The 12,866-nt window shown below is 37.0% G+C and overlaps 1 protein-coding gene across 5 annotated transcripts in view; it reads left to right on the top strand.

Moving 5' to 3' along the window:
- The window catches only part of LOC109456650 (putative MAGE domain-containing protein MAGEA13P), a 105,560-nt gene that overhangs the window by 23,722 nt on the left and 68,972 nt on the right, over window positions 1-12,866 (top strand). For all 5 annotated transcript variants that reach the window (XM_074323732.2, XM_074323734.2, XM_074323735.2 and 2 more), the window contains one exon: window positions 11,417-11,557. The gene's annotated coding sequence lies outside the window, so the exon portion shown is untranslated. The remainder of the gene's footprint in view (window positions 1-11,416; window positions 11,558-12,866) is intronic.

Here is a 12,866-nt window from a genome sequence, read left to right as displayed (position 1 = left end):
ATCTGAAGGTCTCAGTGACTGGTGATCACAGCAAGACCACACACAACCATCAACAGTAGAGAGCAAAATACAATGAAATCAATAGAAGAATATGACCTACATCTCAGAGAAAGACAATGGAGACTCCTGGTTACTGTGGACCAGATGCCCCCAGCTCCCTCTGATTTCAAGACAGACAGAAACACCTTCCATCCTCCTAGGGAGAAGAGGGAGAGGGAAATTCTCGACTTGACGATGCAAAAGAAACTGAGTTGTAAACTGGAAGTGACTAAGTTGATTTTGAGTCCGACTGAATCATCTTACCACTGTTGAGTGCCAGTGGAGGCTTCAGTAACAGAAAAATTTACCTTTTGTACGTCTGAAGACACGTCTATGAAATTCAACTATAGGAATTCAAATACATTCAATAAAGAAAATAGAATTCAATGTTTGGTAAAACAGTCTTAGAAAATTTCTTTAAGAAAGACTTAAAGACCACAAGAAGAGTAAGGATGTGCTAGTTTGATAATAGGAAATTTGGGCACATTTAAAAATAAACAAAGGCAGTATCCACCATTGATTGGGCGGGACATGCTCTAGAATTAGGCTTTCTAATGTGGGCAAGTTATTTACCCTCTGTAAGCCATAGTTTCTTTACTTGAAAATAAGGATAATTGTGTCACTAACCTCATAAGAAAGTCATGTGTGTTAAATGAGATACCCCCATAAAGCATTTAACTTAGGGTCTGACATATTTCAATAAATATGAGATATTGAAAAAATTGAACCCATTGTTTCCCATCTTACAATGTTCTCTATCTTTTTACTGATATAACTATTCATCCAGTAGCCACGTCAGAAATTTGGCAGTGATCCTAGATGCTTTTCCCTCGTTCCCGACCATGACCATGACATTTACATCATATGTCTTGAATCAGCTCCTTCCTCTTCATTCCTGTAGCCATCACCTTAGTTCAGTCCCTTATCATATCTGTCCTGGAATACTACAAGAGCCACCTCATGAGTCTCCTGGAAATTCATTTTAGATTTCAGATCCTCTTTTTGGAGGACCTGATAGTAGACTATTTCCCATGAATATTTGAATATCCTTTCCCTCAAATTCAGACTACATGCCTGCCCATGAAATATGTGCCATTATCTGAATTTTATAGATGATAAAAGAGGTTCATAAGAGATTTTTCCAAGGTCTTACAGTTATTAAGTAGCAATGGAAGTACCATGAGGACACTGTAGAAAATAAGAAAATTAAAGCAAAGTAGATGTATTATTTAGAGGAAATGTGATCTTAGAAAACAAATTCCTGAAGAAGGCTTCAAAAAAATGACAGCACTCGCTCATTTGTTTGCATAAGTTACAGGGTTTCTGTACAAAAACATCACTCATATTCCAGTCATTATGCTTTTCAATTATATAGTAGCACTACGACACAGGCCGGTGTCATAAGGACTGTGTTAATATCAACCTAGAGACACGTGATACGAGTTACTTTAACATAAGTAAAAATTCTAGCAAATTAACTGATCCAAGATGGCAACATAGAGAAAGAGACACGGCATTTTCCCAGTTGGAGGTACAGCTCTTCCAGCCCCACATAAGGCCACACAATTGTCAATGATGTTGCATAATCAGGATTAGGATTTGATCAAGTCTTTCAAGAAGATAAAGCCGAGCACTGTCCTGCTCATCTTTTTGTTGTTGTTTTTTCTGGGGGGGGAGCGGTCTCATTCCCCTGTGGCAACCTCTCATTGTTCTGAGAGACATGAAGAAATCCTGACTCCACACCAGCCAGCTGGCCTGATGATGCATAAATCAATTGCATGAGGGTATTAATGCATCTTGCCTTTCAACATTCATATCCATTCAGTCACCTTATCAGTAAGGGAGCTAGTACAAGACTCTGGCCTGGATTAAATCAGAAGCCACTTCCAGGCATCTACCTCATTAAAATGAGGCTTCAGACCTGCCTGAAGTTTCCAGCCTCATATTGGTAAAGAAAAGAGAACAGAAAAACAAGAATAGAAAACATGAAATCTGAATTCAATTTCTATACTAATGTGTACCAAGTTTTTTCTCTATGAAACAAAAATAAATTATGTCCAAAGTAGAATATTAAGTATGTTTAATTCAACACTTATTGAGGGCTTACTATTTGCAAGAAAGGTTACACTGTGGAAGATTACTGATGAGGACAGTTTTGCTGCCATGGAAAACTGACAGGCTAATATAGGGATAAGGGATAGGGTGAGTATTTTTGTAACTGGTAAAAGAAATCCATAGGCCAGTGTGGCTGGAGTGTTAATTGTAAGCAGTGGGTTAGTGGGAAATGAAGCGATGGAATGCTTTGTGCTAGAGAACTTTGATAAAATTAAATTGAGCTTTTGCACTGCCTACCTACACATATGGGAACATTAAATGAGATACATAAGAGGTTAGTTTCGCTTTTCAAATTCAATGAATTGAAAGTAATAGATAATTCCATGAAAGCCAGCATAGTAAAGAGCACATTTTATAAAGGAGAAAGTCAGGCTATTTATTGAACCATCTTCAAACCACATGACACTCCAAATCCAAGGGTAAAATCTATAGAATTGTTCTATTTTGCTGAAGTTTAAAAATCACTTGTAGCTTCCTTAATATCAATCTACACAAGACTCTGTCAGGTCCAAAAGGAGAGGCAATTACTTGTTTTATACTCATAAGCTACAGCTCAGCCAGCTGTCACTCTAGCAACATACCGATGTGAGAACAGACATTGCGAAGACAGCTGCAGATAGAACACACACAAGACACCGTAGACTACTAAGATGGGACAGGGAAAAACGGAAAGAAATTACTGAATTGTATTGACATCAGAGGCAATTCATTCAGCTAGCTAACATACTCAAATAATGGAAGAAAGAAAGGATAAGTAAAAATGTAACTTCAGATCATTCAGGGTTATTAGTACAGGCGAATGCTCTTTGTTTTGGCAACTCTGAGAAGTGCTTCATCAAATAAACAAGTCATATTACACCATAAACATCATAAAACTACCCTTGACAACTAGCCTGTTGTCAGATTCAAGATTAAGCATGTGTTTACCATCCACATCCTGGGCAGGACGTTTTGACATTTGTGACCTCTGATACAATCTCCATGTGCTGAGAGGGACGGGGGGTTTGGTTACCTGTCAGGTCTTTGGTTTTCTTAACTGTCACTGAGTTTATTGTTCATTTTCTTGTCCAAATGACAAAGTAATTTGATTCACAGTCATAGCATTGAAAATCCCAATTGGTTTATGTTTTTAGCTGTGCCAGAGGCAGGAACTGTACATAATATGACTAAATGTAGAAAATATCAGGAAGGCAGGAAATAGATCAGATGGGAATTACAAAGCATTATTTGGTTATGGATAGGAAAATGGTGGTATTTTTTCAATTGGTTTTAACATCTATTTTTAAATTTCACTTTTAGCATCTTTATGATACATATTTTAGTGTTATATGCTTTCATAATTAGATAGATTTTATCTGCTAAATAATCTTTAGTGAAAGCATTATATCTACCAACCTAGGTTTGACACAAATAGGATATAGATAGATTTATATGAATGAATAAAAGAGAATAAAGACTTCCATTTCCAGCAATATGACAGCCTAGATATCCTGAAAACCCTCCAGAAATCCAAAACCAAAACCGACCAAGAAATGCTGGATAAAATAAAGTAACATCATCTCAAATAAATACCCGAACTCACAATAAAATTAGGGAAATGCCCAGAGAATGAAATGTAGCAAGAGAACAGAAATCCACCGCAATAAGTTGTTTGGGGAATTTTCTTGTCTTAATAAGGAAGAGGCTTGTATTTGAAAGGTCGTAAGATTACAGGAGACCTTGAACTCGTACAAGGTGGGGGTTTATATTTAAAACACTTTTTAAAATTTCTTTGTTAACCCATGGGTTTGTTGGTAGTATACCAGGGGTGCCAAAAAAATGTATACACATTTTAAGAAAGGAAAAAACTGTATTAAAATTATAATACTCAATATATACTGGTAACAAAAGATGAATACAAGTCACGTGTGACATCTGCAATGACAAGAGGTGCTCAAAGTGGTTACCATCAGCATCCAGACACTTCTGATTATGGTGAACTACTGCTTGAGCAACACTGACCAAAGTGTCCACTTGTACACATTTTTTGGCACCCACGGTGTACTGTCCAAATATGGGTGGGAATATTTTTGTTTTCATATTTTTAATGTAATTGAAGCGAGATCTGAGATCATGGTTTGTATGACACCCAGTCTTTGAAATTTTTTGAGGTTTTCTTTATGGTATGACCTAGTTCAATATTTTACTTTCCCTGTGTACTTAAGAAATTATGGATATTCTAATTGTTGGAAGGCTATCATCTATCTATTATCTATCTATCTATCTATCTATCTATCTATCTATCTATCTATCTATTTATCTTTCATCTATCGACCTACCTACACACAAATATACTCGCACATATATCCTAATTTCCATTACACAATATCCTGATATCAATTATATAACATCTGAATATCCATTAGGTGAAGCTTAAATGTTTCATTCATATCTTTTATATCCTTTTTAATTTTATTTTTATGATTCACCTATCAATTGAGAGTTGTTTTGAAATCTTCAAAAGGAAGATAGTTCCATCACTTTATTTTTGCGATTCTACAAATATTACTTCATAAATTTTAAGGCTATTTTAGTAGGTCCATACATATTTCACATTGCTAGATCTTCTATTATAATGTAAATATTTAACTTTATATGTGGTGAACTTTACCATCCCTAATGATATTTTTGTGTGTGTTAATGTCTAATTTTATCTGATACTAATATACCCATGCTAGCTTTCTTTGGATTTATGGTTTCTTCATATGTTTTTTTTCCATCATTTTACTTACAACTTTGTATGTACTTAATGTACCTCTAGTACACTGCACTTATTTTAATTTTCCCCAATTAGTCAATCTTTGTCTTTTAACTGGCCAGTTTATTCCATTTGCATGTATTCTAATTAGTGATATATTTAGACCTATTTCTGTCATACTATCATATTTCCATTTGTCCCCTAATTTTTCTGCTTCACCTTATCCTTTGTTACTTTATTTTATTGTCATAAGCCAAGAACTTTAGTGTCATCACACATTCATTGGTCTCCCACACTCCCAACCTCCATCGTGGAAATACTTGAACTGTGAGTTACTATGAATAGATTTTCTCCCCTTTTCCCCTTGGCCTTAGGTTTTAAAATGCTAGCATTGAATCTTGCCAACATATTTGATCACCTTCATTTTGTTTATCTCCTCCCCTTTGTTGTCTCTTGTTTAAGCACTTCACTCAAACTATTGCAGTCTGAGGCTTTGTGTGGCAAAATCCTGGGGTCCTTTTACACTTACGATTTTTATAATGACTTTACATTTGAAAGATGCTTTGGCTGAATACAAATTGCACGTTCTCAGTTATTTTCCTTCTGTACTTCAAAAATTCTACTCCATTATTGTTATAAGTCCAGTTTTACTGTTGAAAAATCTAACGTGAATTTGGTTTTTGTTCCTTTACATGTCATCTTCTCTTTCTGAAAGATTTATTTTTCTATTTTCTATTAATACTTTCCCCGCTATGCGTGTCTAGGTCTGGCTTTTTCTTATTCTTCCACATTGGCCCCCTATGGAAGCTTTCGCTCTGAGGTCTTTCATTTTTCAGTTGGGGAAAGTTTATCTTTGTTATTGCTTCAAATCTTTCCACTAATTTTTCTCTTTTTTATATGCTGCCTACTTCTATCATCCATATTTCTTAGCTTTTCTTTTATAGTTCCTATTTTCTTTTCTTACTCTTTTTATGAGATTTCTTCAATCTGGTTTATAAATTTCCTGATTTCTTCCTCAGTGATATCTATTCTGTTCTTTATCTGATGTATTTGTATAGTTTATTTCGATTATTATGTAGTTTTTTCCACTTAATACAATTTTCTTCTTCATCTTCTTGTGTTCTTTTTTTATATTGCTTATATCTTTTAGTAAGTTTATTAGACTAATTACGTGTTATTAGCCTCCCTGTTCTAATGCTTTTGCTTTTGTGGAATTCGTATCTAGAATGCTAGACTTTTTTACAGTTTATGCTTCTCAATTCATTGTTATCTTTGCCTGTTTGCTCCTCCCCCTTGGAGTATGGGCTCTGCTGTTAAGTAATGCTATGTCCTTTTGAAACACTCCTTGGAAGCCACCTGCCAAGCTGGGAGGAAGCCTAAGCAACCATTTGGGAATGCCCACATGGGAGAGAAGCAAGGTCAACATCCCCATCTGTGTTCCCAGACAATTGGTAGCCATATGAATGAAGCCATTTTGGACATTCCAGCTACCCCCACGCCCCAGCTACCATGACCACACTAAGTAGAAAACCACCCAGCCACCTCATAAAACAATGAGAAATAGTTGTTTTAAGCTATGAAATTTGGAGGTGGTTTGTTACACAGCAACAGATAACCAAAACACATGGCCTTTCCATGTAGCTTTATACAGCATGGTATTTGGGTTCCCGGAAGTAATGTCTCAAGATGACAAACACTAATCGCTAGTACAGTGGTACCTCGGTTTTCGAACATAATCCGTTCCAGAAGATCGTTCAAGTTCTGAAACTTTCGAAAACCGACGCACGGTTTCCCCATAGAAAGTACTGCAAAATGGATTAATCCGTTCCAGACCTTTAAAATCAACCTCTAAAAGTGCAAATTTAGCATGAATGTTACTATCTAACAATACCATAGATCCATAAAATTTGCAGTGTTTGTAAACCGAAATGTTCATCAAGGGAGATGTTTGAAAACCAAGGTACCACTGTATTTATAAAGTTCCATCTTGTGTTCTTATTGCTAATGTTTCATTGTCCAGAGCTTATCAAATGGCCAAGTCCAGAGTCAATATGGTAGGCATATTGTAGAAGGGAATGAATAAAGGGAGTTGTCGTACACTGAAAGCCACCAAAGCAACAATCTACCATGGTACATGTCAAAGAATACAGACCTCATTCTTTGGCCACAGTGAAATTGAGTTAGAAACCAATAAGAAAAATATAAAATTTTAAAAATCCATAGATTTGGAATTAAAAAGAAAACATACCTTAAAAAGTCAGGAGACAAAGAATACATAAAAATGGAAATTAGGAAACTAGGAAACTGAGTGCTAATGAAAATAACCATATCAAAATTCATTGGATTCAGCTGTCATATTTAAAGTGAAATGTATAGCATTTAGTTCTATATTTAAAAGGAAACACTGAAACTTAGTGGCCTGTACATCTAACTTGGGAAGTTAGAAAAAGAATGGAAGAATTGCTGTTTAAACAATACAAACAACTTAAAATTGCATTGACTTATAATTGCTGAAAGAGCTTTCGCATACATTATCTCATTTAATTCATTTATAATAATTTATTTATAGTCCTTTGGTCATGAAAACCCAGTGAGTAGTTACAGCAGGTATTATTAAAGCCAATTTTAGAGATAATGGTGTTGAGGTTCAGAGAGTTTAGTGACTTATTGAATAACACATGGCTTGTAAATGACAGTAGTGATTCAAAACAAGGTTTATGGATCTAAGTCTGGAGATCATTTCGCTACATTATAGTGATAGCTTATATTAGGAGAAAGTATATCACATGGATGGATATAATATGACCACCATTGAACAGGTATTTGGTTTTCTTTTCATCTCCTAGAACTGCCTACCCCACATTCTGAGCCACAGGATTAAAGAGGTGGCTCCAAGCAACTTTGTTTCTGCTCTGTGGCCTTGTATTTACCCCAATCTGAAATAGTTGATTTATTAAAGTCAATCTGGTCTTGAACCAATCTAGTCCTAACAGAATGCCTTTCCTAAGAATTTGGTATTAGGACAATGAGACGACATGATTCAGACTCTCTTAGGTTTTTCTGGAGGATCACATATAATCTCAGAAAATGTATGGTGCATCTCTTCCGTTGACCATGTGAACCAGAGGAAAAGATTCAGCTTATGTAACCACTGTGGCTTAAGCTTAAGAGAGAGTTCTAGGAAACTGCCATTGTAGTATCAGCTACTCTTATGATCTTCAGTAAGAAACTACAAGTCATTCAGCGCTAAAAAGAAATGAGCTATCACACCATGAAAAGATATGGAGGAAACTTAAATGCATATTGCTAAATGAAAGAGTCAACCTGAAAAGGTTCCATGCTGTATGATTCAAATTATATGACATTCTAGAAAGGCAAAACTATGGAGACAGTCAACAGATCAATGGTTGCCAAGGGTTAGGGTAGGGGATGGGATGAATAGGAGAAGCACAGAGGATTTTTAGGGCAGTGAAAATGCTCTGACATTATAATTATGGATCCGTGTCATTATACATTTATTCAAATCCATAGAATGTACAACACCAAAAGTGAACCCTAAGGTAAACTATGGACTTTGAGTAACTGTGATATGTCAGTGTAGGATCATCAGTTGTAACAAATGTCCCACTCTGGTGGGGGAAGTTGGTAATGGGGGAGGCCGTGCATGAGAGGGGGTAAGAGGTATATAGGCAATCTCGGTATCTTCCTCTCAAATTTTCAGTGACCTTAAAATTACTCTAAAAACAAATCAAGTCTTTAAAAAAGAAACTGTCAGAGAGTGAGGCATGCTCGTTATCTTATCTGTCCGTTTAGAACCACCCTTCACCCTTCTCTACCCAGCTCTGTGCCATGGTAGGCTGACCCACATGGACTTCGTCAGCGATTTCCCTTGACCTTCAGTATCTGGCTGGGATCTGACCATGAGAAAAAAATAGATGGGCAGAAGAAAAATGAGCTCAGGGCTTTCATTCCCATGCTGCACACTCTGTTGGGTAACCATGGTTTAGTCCCTTTATGGAAGCCCACAGCTCCTGCCAGTGAGCCCTCTCCATACATCTACCGACTAAATTTCAGTAGCTGGTCCCTCCATTTGTACTTTTAGGTCTAACAGTCGTAAGACCTACCTGTTGTTAGTCCTGGGATACCACCCTCCCGTCACTGGTTTTCCTAAACCCTGAACACAGCTGTATTAATAGTCCCTTTACTATTTTATTTTCAAATCACTCATTTTGACCATGCCATCAATGTCTTTCTAGGGTGCTGAAAGATTAAAAACAACAACAAAAAAACACAAAAAAGTCCCCCACAAATGTTGAATAATAAGTGCTGCGATCCATGGTTGTTCACCTGAAAATCTAGAATGACAGGGAAAGCTCTGTTAAGGAAGTCCTTTCTGACTTCAGCCAGCGTTATTGAGACTGCTGAAATGTCTATAGTCATGAACTTTGCTGAATGGAAGTAGTCAAATTCTCTGTAGCGGCCAATTTCTAAAATTAAAATAGGTGTACTGATTAGGTAAACAAGTGCTATATTGGTTTAAATGGGGAGCCAGAGAAATTGGAGAAATCAGAAACTCAGGGCCTCTCCAGTGCATCTCCTGCACTCTCACTAATAAATAAAAAATAAGTGATAACGGGACATACTGGAATGAAGCACAGAAGCCAACTTTACATTCTAAGGAAGATTAGAGATGTCCCCTACCCCAACGCGCCAGCCTAATGGTGTTCTTATCCGAGAGAAAAGAGTTTTGCATCCAGGAGAAACAAAGAAGCCCCAACGGGTTCATTTGCTCACTCAGGGATTCAAACTGCATGACCCAGTGGGGCTTTTGGCATTACTTGCTATCAGATAGAATTCTCCAGAATGACTTGTCAGGCAGTCAACTAAAGTTTTACTTGATCTATAATTCCAGGAAGAAAACAAATCTGGCAGAGACTGGTGCTTGCTCAGCCTCTCAATCAATCGTAAATTCCCAAGGCCAGAAGCAAGAAGTAACGGGCATCTAAATTAGTAGGAACAACCACCCTGCTCCAGCTTTGGGGAAACCCTTAGTAATTTGTCAGTGGGATTGAGGGGCCCTTTAAAGGGAAATCATCTGAATAGGCAGAAGCAGAGATGGCCAGACTGACCATATAAGGCACTGCTTATTTGTCCAGGAGATGCTCGTGAGTCACTGATCCAATCACTGAACTCTCCATTCCTGTCCAGCATGATATAATCACTCTTTGGACTAGTAAATAATGAATGTTGTGTCTTCCCCACACTCCTTAAAAAGAAAGCTTTGCATAAATATTTACTGACGATGACAAAAGCAGTTGTACATGAATTTACTCCTGAATATATGCATAAGATTATGGTTTCATTTTTAAGTGCTTTCAGAACTTTCTTTACATTATGAAAATTTCAAACATACAATAATATGAAAAGTATAATATAATGAACACCTGTGTTCCCATGACCAAGGTAAAGAACGAAGCATTACCAAAAAAAAAGTCAAACTCATAGTAACAAATAATAGAATGGTGGTTACCAGAGTCTCCAGTAGGGGGAAGGGGAGATATTGATGAAATGGTACAAACGTTCAGCTATAAGAAGAATAATTTCTGGAAACCTCATTTACAGCATGGTAACTATAGTCAGTCATAATATATTTTTTACTTGAAATTTGCCGAGAGAGTAAATATCAACGGTTCTCATCACCCCCACACAAAAATAGTAACTGTGAGAGGTGATGGATATGTTATTTAGTTTGATTGTGGTAATTATTTCAAAATGTATACATATATCAAAATATCACGTTGCATACCTCAAATATATATAACGTTTTTGTCAAAAATAAAGAACAAAGCATTACAAATTCAATTAAATCTCCCGAACCTCCTTGAAATTACACTCCCCTCCCTCTTTCACCCTTTCGCTTTCCCAGTGCTGTCCACTATCCTAAATTTGGTATTTATCACACACATACATGTCTTAATTAGTTTACTAATATGTAAGATTCCTATATCATATATATATATATATATATATATATATATATATATATCATGTAAAATGTAACCTTATACAATTCGTTTTCACTATGCAATATGTTAAGGTGTATACAAGTTGATACTGCTCTAATTCATTGATTTCCACTGATGAAAACATTCTATTGTATGAATATATCATAACCCATATGTTATTATAATTCCTTGCTTTCTCATTACACTCTAAGATTCATGAGAGTATGGTGTGTCTCATTTATATTCATCACTAAATCCCAAATTCCTAGTACAGGTCTCAATAAACACTAGACACTCAATAAACACTTGTTAACTGAAAGGTTGCTTTCATGCATGCTGACTCTGCTCCTTTAGCTCATATTCCCTAGAGGTGCAGTTCTGGGTAGCTATGTGACTCAGTTCTAGCCAATGGAATGTGAGCCAAAATGAGCTGTGCCACTTTAAGGCCTGCACTGTAAAAAAACAAAGAAACAAAACAAAAGAAAACACTTTATCCATCTCTGCTGTTTTGCCCTTTTAGGTGGATGGAATGGAGATGACACCTAGGGAAGCCCTGAAAGCCAGAAATTCAATATGGCAGAACCTCCATTAGCCAGAGGCTCCCAATGACTGTGTGGAAGAGGGTAGCCCTCTGAGCTCTTCGCCTACACTGTACTTTTACGTGAGTAAGAGATATACCTCTGTTGTGTTTGAGCCATTCTATGTGCAGATCATTTGTTATAACCACAAGCCTATTCTAAATAATAAAAATGTCTGTATGAATTTACCTCTGAGCTGTGATTGAGCTATTATCTTAGAGTTCCTTATATATACCATTTTCATTGTTGCTATTTCCTGAGATTCTAACATTTTCGTTGTGATTTGCTCTGTGAATCAAGTTGTTTGGTAGAGGATTTAAATTTTATTTTGTATTTAAGTTTTCCAGAGAGGATGAATATTTGCTTTTTTAGTTTTATAATCCACGACGAGTATTATTGTTCAGATATAATGATCAGAAAATGTCTGCCCTGCTTCTAATGATTTGGGGTGTATTAATTTTTCTTTAGGGTCACTGTAGTGAATGCTTTATGTGTATTGGAATAGGGTGGAGGGTTTCGGTTTTCAGGTGATAGAGTTCCACATACATCAATTAGCTTTACTTGATGTCAGGTGATTCAGTCCCTTATCCTTATCACGGAAGATAGTGTTTTCCAAAGATGACCACAGGGATAACGCCTATCCCCCATGCTCTTCTGCAATGAGACTTGCCACGCTCCCATCCAAAGGAGCCTGCTTCTCCACCCCCTCGAATCTTGACAAATCCTGTGATTGTTTTGACCAATGAAATCATGCAGAAATGGCACTGTGCCAGTTCCCGGCACAGCACATAACGGACCTGGCAGCTTCTACCTCCTGCCTCTTGGATGCCAGACAGCAGCAGGAAGTGTGACTAACCTGAGAATGACATGCTGTGACAAAGCCCTAGACCATGTGGAGAGACTGACAGTTCCCAGCTTTTCCAGCCACCCCAGCCCAGGAACCAGACATGTGAGTGAAGATGCCTTCACTTGATTCCATCCATGGCATTTGATGGCATCCTAGTGAGAACCATTCACCTGAACTCAGTCAACACCAAGAACTGTGAGAAATATAGTAATAAATTATTTTCCTGCCTCTAAGTAATCAGGTATTTTGTCATGCAGCAAAAGATACATTTTTTTGTTTGTTTACATGACATTTCAAGGGCAAAAGAAGGAAATGAAAGGCTATCTTTCTGATCTATTTATTGCATGACTGTTTTAAGTGGTCATGCCACAGAAGTGGGATGGACCCTCTCATCCCAAATTTGGTACAGATGTTAAGACCGATAATACCACATATGTACCAAAAGTGTTTGAAAGCGGGTAGCTCCCAACGAGGTCTGCAAACGGCTTGATAGGGCAGGTAAAGGAGACTGGCTTGAGGTTTCCATCGTGGATGGGGCGGGGTGG

Source organism: Rhinolophus sinicus, chromosome 18, assembly GCF_057876585.1.
Source record: "Rhinolophus sinicus isolate RSI-liver-muscle chromosome 18, RSI-T2T, whole genome shotgun sequence".
Classification (NCBI taxonomy): Eukaryota; Metazoa; Chordata; class Mammalia; order Chiroptera; family Rhinolophidae; genus Rhinolophus; species Rhinolophus sinicus.
This window is presented reverse-complemented; position numbering and strand designations above follow the sequence as displayed.